Genomic DNA, 16,452 nt, shown 5'->3' on the forward strand with positions numbered 1-16,452 from the left:
ACCGTACTGTGTCTGCTGCTAATATAGACTGGATAATAAGGAGATGAAATTAATATATATATATATATAATATCACTAGTACTGCAGCCGGACAGGTATATATATTTATTATGTAATGACTGATGACGGACCTGCTGGACACTGTCAGCTCAGCTGCACCGCAGACTGCTACAGTAAGCTACTATAGTAGTATGTATAAAGAAGAAAGAAAAAAAAAAAACCACGGGTAGGTGGTATACAATTATGGATGGACGAGCGACTGCCGACACAGAGGTAGCTACAGCCGTGGACTACCGTACTGTGTCTGCTGCTAATATAGACTGGATGATAATGAGATGAAATCAATATATATTATATCACACTAGTACTGCAGCCGGACAGGTAGATATATTTATTATGTAATGACTGATGACGGACCTGCTGGACACTGTCAGCTCAGCAGCACCGCAGACTGCTACAGTAAGCTACGATAGTAGTATGTATAAAGAAGAAAGAAAAAAAAAAACCACGGGTAGGTGGTATACAATTATGGATGGACGAGCGACTGCCGATACAGAGGTAGCTACAGCCGTGGACTACCGTACTGTGTCTGCTGCTAATATAGACTGGATGATAATGAGATGAAATCAATATATATATATATATAATATCACTAGTACTGCAGCCGGACAGGTATATATATTTATTATGTAATGACTGATGACGGACCTGCTGGACACTGTCAGCTCAGCAGCACCGCAGACTGCTACAGTAAGCTACTATAGTAGTATGTATAAAGAAGAAAGAAAAAAAAAAAAACACGGGTAGGTGGTATACAATTATGGATGGACGAGCGACTGCCGACACAGAGGTAGCTACAGCCGTGGACTACCGTACTGTGTCTGCTGCTAATATAGACTGGATGATAATGAGATGAAATCAATATATATTATATCACACTAGTACTGCAGCCGGACAGGTCGATATATTTATTATGTAATGACTGATGATGGACCTGCTGGACACTGTCAGCTCAGCAGCACCGCAGACTGCTACAGTAAGCTACTATAGTAGTATGTATAAAGAAGAAAGAAAAAAAAAACCACGGGTAGGTGGTATACAATTATGGATGGACGAGAGACTGCCGACACAGAGGTAGCTACAGCCGTGGACTACCGTACTGTGTCTGCTGCTAATATAGACTGGATGATAATGAGATGAAATCAATATATATATATATAATATCACTAGTACTGCAGCCGGACAGGTATATATATTTATTATGTAATGACTGATGACGGACCTGCTGGACACTGTCAGCTCAGCAGCACCGCAGACTGCTACAGTAAGCTACTATAGTAGTATGTATAAAGAAGAAAGAAAAAAAAAAAAAACCACGGGTAGGTGGTATACAATATTATATATATATTATATACAATTATATATATATATATATATATATATATATTAAACTGGTGGTGACTGGTGGTCAGGTCACTGGTCACACTATCAGCAACTTGCAAGTAGTACTCCTAAGCAGACAATCACAATATATATTATACTGGTGGTCAGTGTGGTCACAATGGCAGTGTGGCACTCTGGCAGCAAAAGTGTGCACTGTACGTTATATGTACTCCTGAGTCCTGCTCTCAGACTCTAACTGCTCCCCACTGTCAGTGTCTCCCCCACAAGTCAGATAATATACAGTCACACTATCTATCACTTCAGCAAGTAACTAGTACTCCTCCTAATGCTCCCCAAAATTACTACTGTGTCTCTCTCTACTGTCTCACTCTCTTCTCTATAAACGGAGAGGACGCCAGCCACGTCCTCTCCCTATGAATCTCAATGCACGTGTGAAAATGGCGGCGACGCGCGGCTCCTTATATAGAATCCGAGTCTCGCGATAGAATCCGAGCCTCGCGAGAATCCGACAGCGGGATGATGACGTTCGGGCGCGCTCGGGTTAACCGAGCAAGGCGGGAAGATCCGAGTCGCTCGGCCCCGTGTAAAAAAACATGAAGTTCGGGCGGGTTCGGATTCCGAGGAACCGAACCCGCTCATCCCTACTGAGAGTGCCAGATACTAGAGGTGAGACACCCACTGGCAAACAGAGGACACATAAGGGTCTGTTTCAATTGCACGAGGTACGTTTTCAGGGGGGGGGGCTGCAGTGACACATGAGGGTCCTGGCAGGAGTGACACAGGAGAGTGCTAGCAGGAGTGACTCATGGGGGAGCTGGCTGGAGTGACATACTGTTAGGAGTGTGCTAGCAGGAGTGACACATGGGGAAGCTGGCTGAAGTGGCACAGCAGGGTACTGGCTGGGGTGACACATGGGGGAGCTGAAGTATATTATGTGAATCTGGCTTTTTCAATATATTTTATGTGGATCTTTCTTTCTCAATTATTTTATGTGGAAGTGGCTTTTTAAATGTATTTTATGTTGGATCTGGCTTTAAAAATAAATTTTATGTGGATCTGGTGTTTTTAAATGTATTTTATCCCAGAGGCGTGGCCTAGCAGGCACAAAGCCACACCCCATTTTTGCATGTGCGCCTGCGGCTCGATGTCGGCTCTTTGACGTGCCTAACAAAATGTTTGGCTCTTTGTTTCTGACTGGTCTGCCACCCCTGGTTTAGGGGTCTGGGTTAGGGTCAGGGCCAGCAACAGAATTCTTGGGCCCAGTACACTGATATCTCTGGGGCCCCTACAACCCCCTTATCTTGGCAGAGAGATCTTTAAAAAAAATGGAGCCTTTGTCTCAGACTGTCAGTGAGCCCGGCAGGTGGTTTTCCTGCTGGGCTACCCGGCTCTTCGGTGGCGGTGGCCAGGGCTGCCATCAGATATGATGGGGCCCGGGACTGACCCTCACAAGGCAGGGCACCCCCCCCACCGTCTGATCCCCCCCACTGTCCGATCCCCCCCCCCCTTCCCTGCATTCCCCAAACTACCTTTTGAGGGGGACTGGGTGCTTGTAGTGTGGATCAGGGGACCAGGTCAGCTGCCTGCCTGCGCATCAGCAGGCAGCCACGGAGAGAGAGCCACGGTCATAGTCTTCATGCAGGCAGCCACGAAGAGGGAGCCGCGGTCATATTCTTCATACAGAGCCGGCCGTGAGCCAATCGGAGCTCATGGACCGGCAGCCAATCAGGAGCTATCATTTGGCTGCAGGTCCGTGAGCTCCGATTGGCTCACGGACGGCTCTGTATGAAGAATATGACCGCTGGCCGCGGCTCAGCCTCTGCCTCTATTCTTCCGTGGCTGCCTGCCGATGCGCAGGCAGGCAGCTGACCTGGCTCCATGATCCACCCAACAACCACCCGGGCCCCATCTCACCCCGGGCCCGGGACTGGAGTACCCGCCGTCTCCCCTTGATGGCGGCCCTGGCGGTGGCAGCAACACACAGAAAAGCGCCAGCGCAGTGACATGCATAGTGATGGCAAAACAGCATGGACCACAGGGACTGGACACAGTGATGGGGTAAAAAGAGGGTGGAGGGTTTAAGGTGCCTGTTAATTGTTTTCCTACTTAAATTGAGCAGTTGGAGCATACACTTTAAAAAGCAATATTGGCACTTTGGCCCTGTTATTTGTGTCCCTGATCCTTGGGGACCCTCTGAACCTTGGGCCCTGCACAAGTGTCCCCTTTGTACCCCCCTGTCACCGGGCCTGCTTGTGCACCGCACACATTGCACCCATTGTAGATACAACTATGAATATAAGTAAAAAGAACTCTGCTACAGTATATAGAAAGTTTGGTGATAGTAAAGGTGTTGTTCTAAAATCTGTGATAGGCAGCCTGGCACAGGGCTGGATTAAGCCTTGGGGTGCCCGGGGCACTTAAGACACATAGAAAAATAAAATCATTTATCTTATCACATGCAAGAATAGCAGCAGCCTCTGTACTACTTACACACTGGGACAGGACTCAGGAGGACTCTCTGTGTGTGTCTCTATTTCTAGACCCAAATGGTTTAGTTGCATAGCAGTTTACACAGGACTCAGACACCCAGGCGGGGAGGAGAAGCTGGGATCCCTGTGTCACTTATAGCTCTCTTCACCCCTCCTATCTCTCCTCTGGTCAGAAAGCTCTGTCAGTAGTTCATGAAGCATGATATTCCTGTGTCTCTGCCTGCACTGCATACTGTCCTGCTCACATTCTGGCTGCTGGTTCTGCTGCTGCTTAAGAGGGAAAGCTAGTGATGTCAGTGTGCTCTGGCCAGGCGGCCCTGACAAAGGGGGGGCCCAGGGTACAGAATGCCCCTGTCCCCTTAATCTGGCTATGGCCTGGCAGCAAATCACATTTTGCAGAGTCCAGTCCTTTGAAAATAGGTAATTCTTAATTTGCAAGGCTAAGGGGCAAAATCCTAGGCCTATTTATCAATGAAAAGTCACCAGCAAGTAGAGACTTACCTCATCGCTGGGCAGTCAGGGTCCCTTCTGTGCATGCGTCACTCAGCATTGCCTGGTCACACATTTGCATGGCACCAGAGGCCTGGTCTCACACTTCCAGGTGCAGATATATAGGCAGTCTAGCGGTATGAAACGTACATATTCAATTATTTTGTGCATGCTTATCTGAATACTCTTTGGGGGACATGTACTAAGCAGTGATAAAAGTGGAGAAGTGAGCCAGTGGAGAAGTTGTCCATGGCAACCAATCAGCTGCTCTGTATATGTTTATAGCAGTAGCGGATCTTGCCACGGGCAAGCAGGACTTTTGCCCGGGGCGCCGCCTTCCGGAGGGCGCCGACGCCATCCGGAGGGCTTTGCACCATGGCAAGATCCGCTGGTCCCGCTGGTTCCCCGCTGTGAAGGGAACCAGATGCTACGCGTCTAGTTTCCCTTCGTGGAGAGGACCTTTGCTGTGCGGTGCGTGATGACGTCATCGCTCACTGCACAGCATTGTGGACTGACACAGACGCTAGGGGTCACAATTGACCTCTAGTGTCTGTCTATGCCAGATCCGAGGAGAGGAGCGGCGCCGGCGGAGGTTTGCAGCGGTCGGGAGCGGGGATAGTAAGTATTCTTTTTTTTTATTTTTTCAGCGGCGCTACTCTACTGTACAGGGGGCGTAACTGACCACGCCCCCTGTAGGAAGCCACGCCCCTATTTCCCGCCCGGGGCGCCAAAAGGGCAAGAACCGGCCCCTGGTTTATAGTATGCCGTAGGCAACTTCTCCACTGGCTCACTTCTCCACTTTTATCACTGCTTTGTACATGTTCCCCTTAGTTCTTTATTGTCCTCTTTGTAGCCACTTTTTAGAACCTTTTTGACAACCTGGTCCTCCAGCCTATTACACAATTCACCCACGTTTCCCCACTTTAATTAGATATATACAGTATCCTAGAAAGAAATCCTTCCACCAGCAGCACCTAAGAAAAAGGCCCACAGCCAATCATTGTGTAGTATAATGGCTAATTTAATACTCCTACTAAAAACTACATATACACTCTTACACAAAATCACTTATTGCTTGTACAGCACTAAACATGCACAGTACTGTTGTCAAATAGTCCACAAGATCCCCATTAGGGGTGTGCACTCCCTGAGAACCTGCTTTTGGTATAATGTTCTGCCAACTTTTTCACCCAACACGTTTTGCTGTTTCTGCAACTTTGTCAGGGGTGTAACTATCAGTGGCGGTTCTTGCCACGGGCAAGCGGTACTTTTGCCCGGAGAGCGCCGGCGCCATCCGGAGGGCGCCGCACCAGGGCAAGATCCGCCACTGTGCCCCCCGCAGTGCCCTGCTGTGCCCCCCCCGCTTTGAAGGGAACCAGACGCGTAGCGTCTAGTTTCCCCTTCATTGAGAAGACCTTAGTTGTGCGGTGCGCGATGACGTCATCGCGCACCGCACAGCAAAGGTCCTCTCCATGAAGGGAAACTAGACGCTACGGTCTAGTTTCCCTTCATGTAGAGGACCTTTGCTGTGCGATGCGCGATGACGTCATCGCGCACCGCACAGCATAGTGGCACAGAAACTAGGGGTCATAATTGACCTCTAGTGTCTATGCTGTTCTATGGGAGAGACGTAATAACGTCTCTTCCATAGATCGAAGAGAGGAGAGGAGAGGAGACGAGAGGAGAAGAGCGGCGCCGCCGGCGGAGGGGGTCTGCAGCGGTCTGGATCAGGAACGGGGAAGGTAAGTATACTTTTTTTTTTATTTCATTTTTTATTTCAGCGTCGTGACCACGCCCCCATTTGAAGCCACGCCCCTATATTTTGATCGGGGCGCCACAAAGCTAAGAACCGGCCCTGGTAACTATACAAACTTTGATCTAGAAAGCAAAACTGTTTCTCTATTTATTTGGTGTCCCCTGCAGACAGTCATCCTCCTATATATAAAATGCTCTCTGCTTGTGGTGCAATATACTATATAATAGTGATGAGCGGGTTCGGTTCATCGGAATCCGAACCCGCCCGAACTTCACCTTTTTTTGCATGGGTCCGAGCAACTCGGATCCTCCCGCCTTGCTCGGTTAACCCGAGCGCGCCCGAACGTCATCATCCCGCGGTCGGATTCTCGCGAGATTCGTATTCTATATAAGGAGCCGCGCGTTGCCGCCATTTTTCACTCGTGCATTGGAGATGATCGTGAGAGGACGTGGCTGGCGTCCTCCTCAGTTTCTATGTTCAGGGGGCTGCAAATATCTGTGCTCAGTGTGCTGCAAATATCTGTGCTCAGTGTGCTGCAAATATCTACGTTCTCTGCCTGAAAAACGCTCCATATCTGTGCTCAGTGTGCTGCAAATATCTGTGCTCACACTGCTTTATTGTGGGGACTGGGGACCACCAGTATTATATAGGAGGAGTACAGTGCAGAGTTTTGCTGACCAGTGACCACCAGTATTATACGTTCTCTGCCTGAAAAAACGCTCCATATCTGTGCTCAGTGTGCTGCAAATATCTGTGCTCACACTGCTTTATTGTGGGGACTGGGGACCACCAGTATATTATATAGGAGGAGTACAGTGCAGAGTTTTGCTGACTAGTGACCAGTAACCACCAGTATTATACGTTCTCTGCCTGAAAAACGCTCCATATCTGTGCTCAGTGCTGCAAATATCTGTACTCACACTGCTTTATTGTGGGGACTGGGGACCACCAGTATTATATAGGAGGAGTACAGTGCAGAGTTTTCCTGACCAGTGACCACAAGCATTAAACGTGCTCTGCTTGAAAAACGCTCCATATCTGTGCTGCATTGTAGTATATATACTTATATAGTAGGAGTACAGTGCATAATTTTGCTGACCACCAGTATATTAATATATCAGCAGTACGGTACAGTAGGCCACTGCACTACCTACCTCTATGTCGTCAAGTATACTATCCATCCATACCTGTGGTGCATTTCAGTTTTGCACAGTTTGTTGACCACCAGTATATAATATATAGCAGTACGGTACAGAAGGCCACTGCTCTACCTACCTCTGTGTCGTCAAGTATACTATCCATCCATACCTGTGGTGCATTTCAGTTTTGCACAGTTTGCTGACCACCAGTATATAATATATAGAAGTACGGTACAGTAGGCCACTGCTCTACCTACCTCTGTGTCGTCAAGTATACTATCCATCCATACCTGTGGTGCATTTCAGTTTTGCACAGTTTGCTGACCACCAGTATATAATATATAGCAGTACGGTACAGTAGGCCACTGCTCTACCTACCTCTGTGTCGTCAAGTATACTATCCATCCATATCTGTGGTGCATTTCAGTTTTGCACAGTTTGCTGACCACCAGTATATAATATATAGCAGTACGGTACAGTAGGCCACTGCTCTACCTACCTCGGTGTCGTCAAGTATACTATCCATCCATACCTGTGGTGCATTTCAGTTGTGCGCAGTATATATAGTAGTAGGCCATTGCTATTGATACTGGCATATAATTCCACACATTAAAAAATGGAGAACAAAAATGTGGAGGGTAAAATAGGGAAAGATCAAGATCCACTTCCACCTTGTACTGAAGCTGCTGCCACTAGTCATGGCCGAGACGATGAAATGCCATCAACGTCGTCTGCCAAGGGCCGATGCCCAATGTCATAGTAGAGAGCATGTAAAATCCAAAAACAAAAGTTCAGTGAAATGACCCAAAAATCAAAATTAAAAGCGTCTGATGAGAAGCGTAAACTTGCCAATATGCCATTTACGACACGGAGTGGCAAGGAACGGCTGAGGGCCTGGCTTATGTTCATGGCTAGTGGTTCAGCTTCACATGAGGATGGAAGCACTCATCCTCCTGCTAGAAAACTTAAAAGAGTTAAGATGGCAAAAGCACAGCAAAGAACTGTGTGTTCTTCTAAATCACATATCCCCAAGGAGAGTCCAATTGTGTCGGTTGCGATGCCTGACCTTCCCAACACTGGACGGGAAGAGGTGGCGCCTTCCACCATCTGCACGCCCCCTGCAAGTGCTGGAAGGAGCACCCGCAGTCCAGTTCCTGATAGTCAAATTGAAGATGTCACTGTTGAACTACACCAGGATGAGGATATGGGTGTTGCTGGCGCTGGGGAGGAAATTGTCAAGGAGGATTCTGATGGTGAGGTGGTTTGTTTAAGTCAGGCACCCGGGGAGACACCTGTTGTCCGTGGGACGAATATGGCCATTGACATGCCTGGTCAAAATACAAAAAAAAATCACCTCTTCGGTGTGGAATTATTTCAACAGAAATGCGGACAACTGGTGTCAAGCCGTGGTGTTGCCTTTGTCAAGCTGTAATAAGCAGGGGTAAGGACGTTAACCACCTAGGAACATCCTCCCTTATACATCACCTGGACCGCATTCATCAGAAGTCAGTGACAAGTTCAAAAACTTTGGGTGACAGCGGAAGCAGTCCACTGACAACTAAATCCCTTCCTCTTGTAACCAAGCTCCTGCAAACCACACCACCAACTCCCTCAGTGTCAATTTCCTCCTTAGACAGGAAAGCCAATAGTCCCTGCAGGCCATGTCACTGGCAAGTCTGATGAGTCCTCTCCTGCCTGGGATTCCTCCGATGCATCCTTAAGTGTAACGCCTACTGCTGCTGGCGCTGCTGTTGTTGCTGCTGGGAGTCGATCGTCATCCCAGAGGGGAAGTCGGAAGACCACTTGCAAAGCGGATAACTCAGGCCTTGGCAGCCTGGGTGGTGAAAAACGTGTTTCGGTATCCACCGTTAATTCACAAGGAACTAGAGAATTGATTGAGATACTGTGTCCCCCGGTACCAAATACCATCTAGGTTCCATTTCTCTAGGCAGGCGATACCGAAAATGTACACAGACCTCAGAAAAAGAGTCACCAGTGTCCTAAAAAATGCAGTTGTACCCAATGTCCACTTAACCACGGACATGTGGACAAGTGGAGCAGGGCAGACTCAGGACTATATGACTGTGACAGCCCACTGGGTAGATGTATTGCCTCCCGCAGCAAGAACAGCAGCGGCGGCGCACCAGTAGCAGCATCTCGCAAACGCCAACTCGTTCCTAGGCAGGCTACGCTTTGTATCACCGCTTTCCAGAAAAGGCACACAGCTGACAACCTCTTACGGAAACTGAGGAACATCATCGCAGAATGGCTTACCCCAATTGGACTCTCCTGGGGATTTGTGACATCGGACAACGCCACCAATATTGTGCGTGCATTACATGTGGGCAAATTCCAGCACGTCCCATGTTTGGCACATACATTGAATTTGGTGGTGCAGAATTATTTAAAAAACGACAGGGGCGTGCAAGAGATGCTGTCGGTGGCCCGAAGAATTGCGGGCCACTTTCGGCATTCAGCCACCGCGTGCCGAAGACTGGAGCACCAGCAAACACTCCCTGAACCTGCCCTGCCATCATCTGAAGCAAGAGGTGGTAACGAGGTGGAATTCAACCCTCTATATGCTTCAGAGGATGGAGGAGCAGCAAAATTGCCATTCAAGCCTATACAGCTACCTACGATATAGGCAAAAGAGGGGGAATGCACCTGAATCAAGCGCAGTGGAGAATGATTTCAACATTGTGCAAGGTTCTGCAACCCTTTGAACTTGCCACACGTGAAGTCAGTTCAGACCCTGCCAGCCTGAGTCAGGTCATTCCCCTCATCAGGCTTTTGCAGAAGAAGCTGGAGACATTGAAGGAGGAGCTAAAACAGAGCGATTCCGCTAGGCATGTGGGACTTGTAGATGGAGCCCTTCATTCGCTTAACCAGGATTCACGGGTGGTCAATCTGTTGAAATCAGAGCACTACATTTTGGCCACCGTGCTCGATCCTAGATTTAAAACCTAAGTTGTATCTCTCTTTCCGGCAGACACAAGTCTGCAGAGGTTCAAAGACCTGCTGGTGAGAAAATTGTCAAGTCAAGCGGAACGTGACCCGTCAACAGCTCCTCCTTCACATTCTCCCGCAACTGGGGCTGCGAGGAAAAGGCTAAGAATTCCGAGCCCACCCGCTGGCGGTGATGCAAGGCAGTCTGGAGCGAGTGCTGACATCTGGTCCGGACTGAAGGACCTGCCAACGATTACTGACATGTCGTCTACTGTCACTGCATATGATTCTGTCACCATTGAAAGAATGGTGGAGGATTATATGAGTGACCGCATCCAAGTAGGCACGTCAGACAGTCCGTACGTATACTGGCAGGAAAAAGAGGCAATTTGGAGGCCATTGCACAAACTGGCTATATTCTACCTAAGTTGCCCCCCCTCCAGTGTGTACTCCGAAAGAGTGTTTAGTGCAGCCGCTCACCTTGTCAGCCATCGGCGTACGAGGTTACTTCCAGAAAATGTGGAGAAGATGATGTTCATCAAAATGAATTATAATCAATTCCTCCGTGGAGACATTCACCAGCAATTGCCTCCAGAAAGTACACAGGGACCTGAGATGGTGGATTCCAGTGGGGACGAATTAATAATCTGTGAGGAGGGGGCTGTACACAGTGAAAGGGGTGAGGAATCGGATGATGAGGAGGAGGTGGACATCTTGCCTCTGTATAGCCAGTTTGTGCAAGGAGAGATTGATTGCTTCTTTTTTGGTGGGGGCCCAAACCAACCAGTCATTTCAGTCACAGTCGTGTGGCAGACCCTGTGGCTGAAATGATGGGTTTGTTAAAGTGTGCATGTCCTGTTTATACAACATAAGGGTGGGTGGGAGGGCCCAAGGACAATTCCATCTTGCACCTCTTTTTTCTTTCATTTTTCTTTGCATCATGTGCTGTTTGAGGACTATTTTTTGAAGTGCCATCCTGTCTGACACTGCAGTGCCACTCCTAGATGGGCCAGGTGTTTGTGTCGGCCACTTGTGTCGCTTAGCTTAGTCATCCAGCGACCTCAGTGCAAATTTTAGGACTAAAAATAATATTGTGAGGTGCGAGGTGTTCAGAATAGACTGAAAATGAGTGGAAATTATGGTTATTGAGGTTAATAATACTATGGGATCAAAATGACCCCCAAATTCTATGATTTAAGCTGTTTTGAGGGTTTTTTGTAAAAAAATACCCGAATCCAAAACACACCCGAATCCGACAAAAATTTTTCAGGGAGGTTTTGACAAAACGCATCCGAATCCAAAACACACGGCCGCGGAACCGAATCCAAAACAAAAACCCGAAAAACTTCCGGTGCACATCACTACTATATGATAATGTATATAATATAGTATTAATACATGACATTATTGATCAAAGCAATGTATAGATACAAATTACACAAGAGCTTACTAAACTCCTGTGATTTGCATGTAGCCTATCATGGCCTAAGGATGTTAATTTTAAAAAGATAGTAGAGAAACATCCCCCATCCCTGATGAAGTCTGGTAATATGAGTGAAACGCGTTGGAATACCTGGTCAAACATGCTATGGAGTACTCTCCCGAGAAGAGCTCCCAGAATGAAGGCTGCCACAAGTGCCAACACACAGGAAGACCACAGGAAGCGCCATCCAGTGACATCTGTCACTGGGAATACAACGATGACAGAGGTAACTCTCAGCTCCAGGAAGCTGAGTGCTGGACACAGCCAGGACGAAACTTCAGGTCCCCTGCAGGAAAGAGCTCCATTATGTCTTACCAGTAGGAGACCTATGTGTGCTAAAGCTGGGTACACACTGCATGATTTGCTGTGAAATCATGGTACCTGCGACTATTCTGCACCACCATCGTGTAGTGTATGTGCATCATTTGATGAATTGTGTGGTTGCACCTTCCCATCTGACGTCCTGCACATCAGATGGGAGGATGCGACGTACTATATGGTGCAGTTACATTAATCGTGTGATGATATATCAAGTCATTGTACGGTGTATCGTGTAGTGTGTGCAGACACAATATATTGTTACACCGTATCGGTCTGTTGTGTAGCAAGCTTAAGGGGACACAGCGCACATGAATGGGTCACAGGGCCCTATAGCACTTAGGTCGACCTGTCGACCTTGAAAACCTGTCGACCTAGTTACTGTCGACCTAAACATTGTTGACCTAGACACAGTCGACCCTATGATCCACACCCATTATTATAACGCAAACAAAAAGTGAATAGGCCCGATAAGCCTTTTTATTTACATCTTTATGTTGTAAAATACATCTGTGAAAATGAATGTTCTGAACATCTGACAAATGTATTAAAAAGTGTTTTAGAATTTATTGGGTGTGCTTGTATTTAAGGTAATATCAGTTATCCTCCTCATTCATTTGTGAGAAAGGGTATTTACTTTTCAATATTATGATGGGAACACTCACATAATTTAATTAGAGCGCTCCTCCAAAAAAAAACCCAATTTCTATATCAATTTTCTAGTCTCTTTTTGGCAAGGGGCCTCTATTTTGGGGAAGCTGCCAAAATATCAAATAATTTTACAAAATTGTATTTAATAATAATTGGTTATATGTAAAAATTTTTAGTGGTAATTGTTTACCACATCAATATAATAGCACATTAAGGAACCTTTTATATATATATATATATATATATATATATATATAAAAAAAAGGGGGGATGAAGGATATATAGCGACCACGGTGTCAGTATAAGGAGTATATAATTGCCAATTCTATTTAATTAAAAGGTATTTATTCACGTACAGTTATACATAAAAGAAACATCTAAAAAAAATGGGACAATGATAAAAACACAACTGAACAAAAAGCACTTAAATGAATTGTATAAAAGCTACAATAAAAACAGATATAAAGATTTTTTTCTTATCTTAAATGAGGTAGGTGAAGGTTCCCAACGCGTTTCGTCTGATGAGACTTCTTCAAGGGGTAAGGGTACAATGGACCTACAAGTCTATTTATAGCAGTTATAGCATGGTGAGAGGGTCCTAGCTTTACAGGGAGTCATGTAATACAATCATATGTTAAGTACATTTAATCTATTTGTATAATGCAGTCTAAAAGATATCATGGTAATAGGAACTATTAGCCAGTAAAAACGAGTGAGTCACAGCATTTTAGGAGAAGTTAAAAGGTGTTAAAAATCCGTTTTTAGCAAAATCGCGGCACTTCCGCCACACTTCCGGTGACGGAGGCCGTGACACGTCACTTCCGCCCCACTTCCGCTGCTGTCTGCGCATGCGCCCGCGGCGGCGCGACGTCTCTGTATAATCCTCAGTGCTGTCTTCAAGTGTCTGTCATCCAGGGGAAGGGAATAGAAAGTCTCGTATTGTGTCCTCTCCCGGCGGCCATATTTGATAGGATTTTGTGTATGGTTTTCAGGCAGCCGTGGCCATTTTCTAGTAGTTTATTGAGCACAGCTTTGCTCCGGTTTCCATGGTGACCGTTCCACATAAAAGTAAAGATATATAGCATCAGGGATATAGTTTATCAATTAAAATGCATATATTGACAACTTCCAAATGGGTGGTAACATAATATAATGTTAATCTCATAATATTAGGAACAAATTAACGTGCAAGTGCAAGTGCTTATTTGTATTGTAATAGTGATTCGAATTTTTAAAGGTGTGTAAGTTAATTTAATTTTATGGCTAGCAATACTGAGATTTATATTAATTTAATAAAGTGCTTATGCCTTAAGCGTGCAAGTGCTTATTTGTGAGGATGGCTCGAATTTATTAAAAGTGCAAAGTGATACTCAGGATTTAATTTAGCAGTGCTATTATCCGCCTTAAAGTGCTTGTGCATTACTGATAAATACATATGTGCAGTATATATATTAGTGTTTATATAATTCATGATATTACATACTAAAGATAGATAGAGTGTGTACCTTTCTCAGGCCACTATTATTTACTGTATCATACAGTACCTGATCTTCCCAGATGGTCTCCCCTACTGGTACTGATCAGGCCCAACGCTGCTTGGCTTCCAAGATCAGGCGTATTTGGGCATTTCCAGCGTGGTTTGACTGTAATGACGTTGTGCCTTATTGATTCACACTCCAACCTTTGCAATATTTACTAATTAAATTTCATTAATAATAGTAAACTTAGGTGATTTGAAGTGGCTTGTGAAGTGGGGGGGGGAGAGGGGGAGGGGGAAGAGGGGGAGGGGATGGGTAGGGGGTCAGGGGGGGGAGGGGGTTGGGGTGGGTGGCATGGGACGGGAGGAGGGGGGGGGGCGGGGGGAGAGAAGATACTGCAATCTGGAAGGGAATACAAGGACAGCAGATGGAACTGGGAATATTGAACAAAAATATTAGTACCGTGTTTTACAAGAAAGGGGCGATCTCATAGTTGTCATTGAATCCTTTTGGCTGTAATGTCTGTAGTTGAAATATCCAGAACATCTCTCTGCGTGACAGTTTGTTAGCGAGATCTCCTCCTCTTTCTCCCAATTTCACCAGTTCTATGGCTTTGAATGTCAAGGCTTCTGGAGTTGTGTGTTGAGGTAAAATGTTGGGAGACAGCGTGGCTCTCCACTTTATTCCTGATATTCCTCATGTGTTCCTGTATCCTCAACTTTAACGGCCTCTTAGTCTTCCCGATGTACTGTTTACCACAGTCACACTCCAGGAGGTATATGACAGATTGAGTGTAACAATTCATGTATTCCTTAATCCTGTATTCCTTTTTCTTCTCCATGTCCTTGTATTCCCTTCCAGATTGCAGTATCTTCTCTCCCCCCGCTACCCCTCATCCCATCCCATGCCACCCACCCCAACCCCCTACCCATCCCCTCCCCCTCTTCCCCCTCCCCTCCCCCTCTCCCTCCCCCCCCCCCCCCACTTCACAAGCCACTTCAAATCACCTAAGTTTACTATTATTAATGAAATTTAATTAGTAAATATTGCAAAGGTTGGAGTGTGAATCCATAAGGCACAACGTCATTACAGTCATACCACGCTGGAAATGCCCAAATACGCCTGATCTTGGAAGCCAAGCAGCGTTGGGCCTGATCAGTACCAGTAGGGGAGACCATCTGGGAAGATCAGGTACTGTATGATACAGTAAATAATAGTGGCCTGAGAAAGGTACACACTCTATCTATCTTTAGTATGTAATATCACGAATTATATAAACACTAATATATATACTGCACATATGTATTTATCAGTAATGCACAAGCACTTTAAGGCGGATAATAGCACTGCTAAATTAAATCCACAGTATCACTTTGCACTTTTAATAAATTCGAGCCATCCTCACAAATAAGCACTTGCACGCTTAAGGCATAAGCACTTTATTAAATTAATATAAATCTCAGTATTGCTAGCCATGAAATTAAATTAACTTACACACCTTTAAAAATTCGAATCACTATTACAATACAAATAAACACTTGCACTTGCACGTTAATTTGTTCCTAATATTATGAGATTAACATTATATTATGTTACCACCCATTTGGAAGTTGTCAATATATGCATTTTAATTGATAAACTATATCCCTGATGCTATATATCTTTACTTTTATGTGGAACGGTCACCATGGAAACCAGAGCAAAGCTGTGCTCATTAAACTACTAGAAAATGGCCACGGCTGCCTGAAAACCATACACAAAATCCTATCAAATATGGCCGCCGGGAGAGGACACAATACGAGACTTTCTATTCCCTTCCCCTGGATGACAGACACTTGAAGACAGCACTGAGGATTATATAGAGACGTCGCGCCGCCGCGGGCGCATGCGCGGACAGCAGCGGAAGTGGGGCGGAAGTGACGTGTCGCGGCCTCCGTCACCGGAAGTGTGGCGGAAGTGCCGCGATTTTGCTAAAAACGGATTTTTAACACCTTTTAACTTCTCCTAAAATGCTGTGACTCACTCGTTTTTACTGGCTAATAGTTCCTATTACCATGATATCTTTTAGACTGCATTATACAAATAGATTAAATGTACTTAACATATGATTGTATTACATGACTCCCTGTAAAGCTAGGACCCTCTCACCATGCTATAACTGCTATAAATAGACTTGTAGGTCCATTGTACCCTTACCCCTTGAAGAAGTCTCATCAGACGAAACGCATTGGGAACCTTCACCTACCTCATTTAAGATAAGAAAAAATCTTTATATCTGTCTTTATTGTAGCTTTTATAC

At 45.8% G+C, this 16,452-nt stretch overlaps 2 pseudogenes; one reads left to right on the plus strand and one right to left on the minus strand.

Moving 5' to 3' along the window:
* Window positions 1–14,207: 14,207 nt before the first annotated feature.
* Window positions 14,208–14,326, minus strand: LOC134953930 (5S ribosomal RNA; annotated as a pseudogene).
* Window positions 14,327–15,237: 911 nt separating this feature from the next.
* On the plus strand, window positions 15,238–15,356 carry LOC134953072 (5S ribosomal RNA; annotated as a pseudogene).
* The last annotated feature ends 1,096 nt before the right edge of the window (window positions 15,357–16,452 follow it).

Source organism: Pseudophryne corroboree, chromosome 8 (genome assembly GCF_028390025.1).
Source record: "Pseudophryne corroboree isolate aPseCor3 chromosome 8, aPseCor3.hap2, whole genome shotgun sequence".
Taxonomy (NCBI): domain Eukaryota; kingdom Metazoa; phylum Chordata; class Amphibia; order Anura; family Myobatrachidae; genus Pseudophryne; species Pseudophryne corroboree.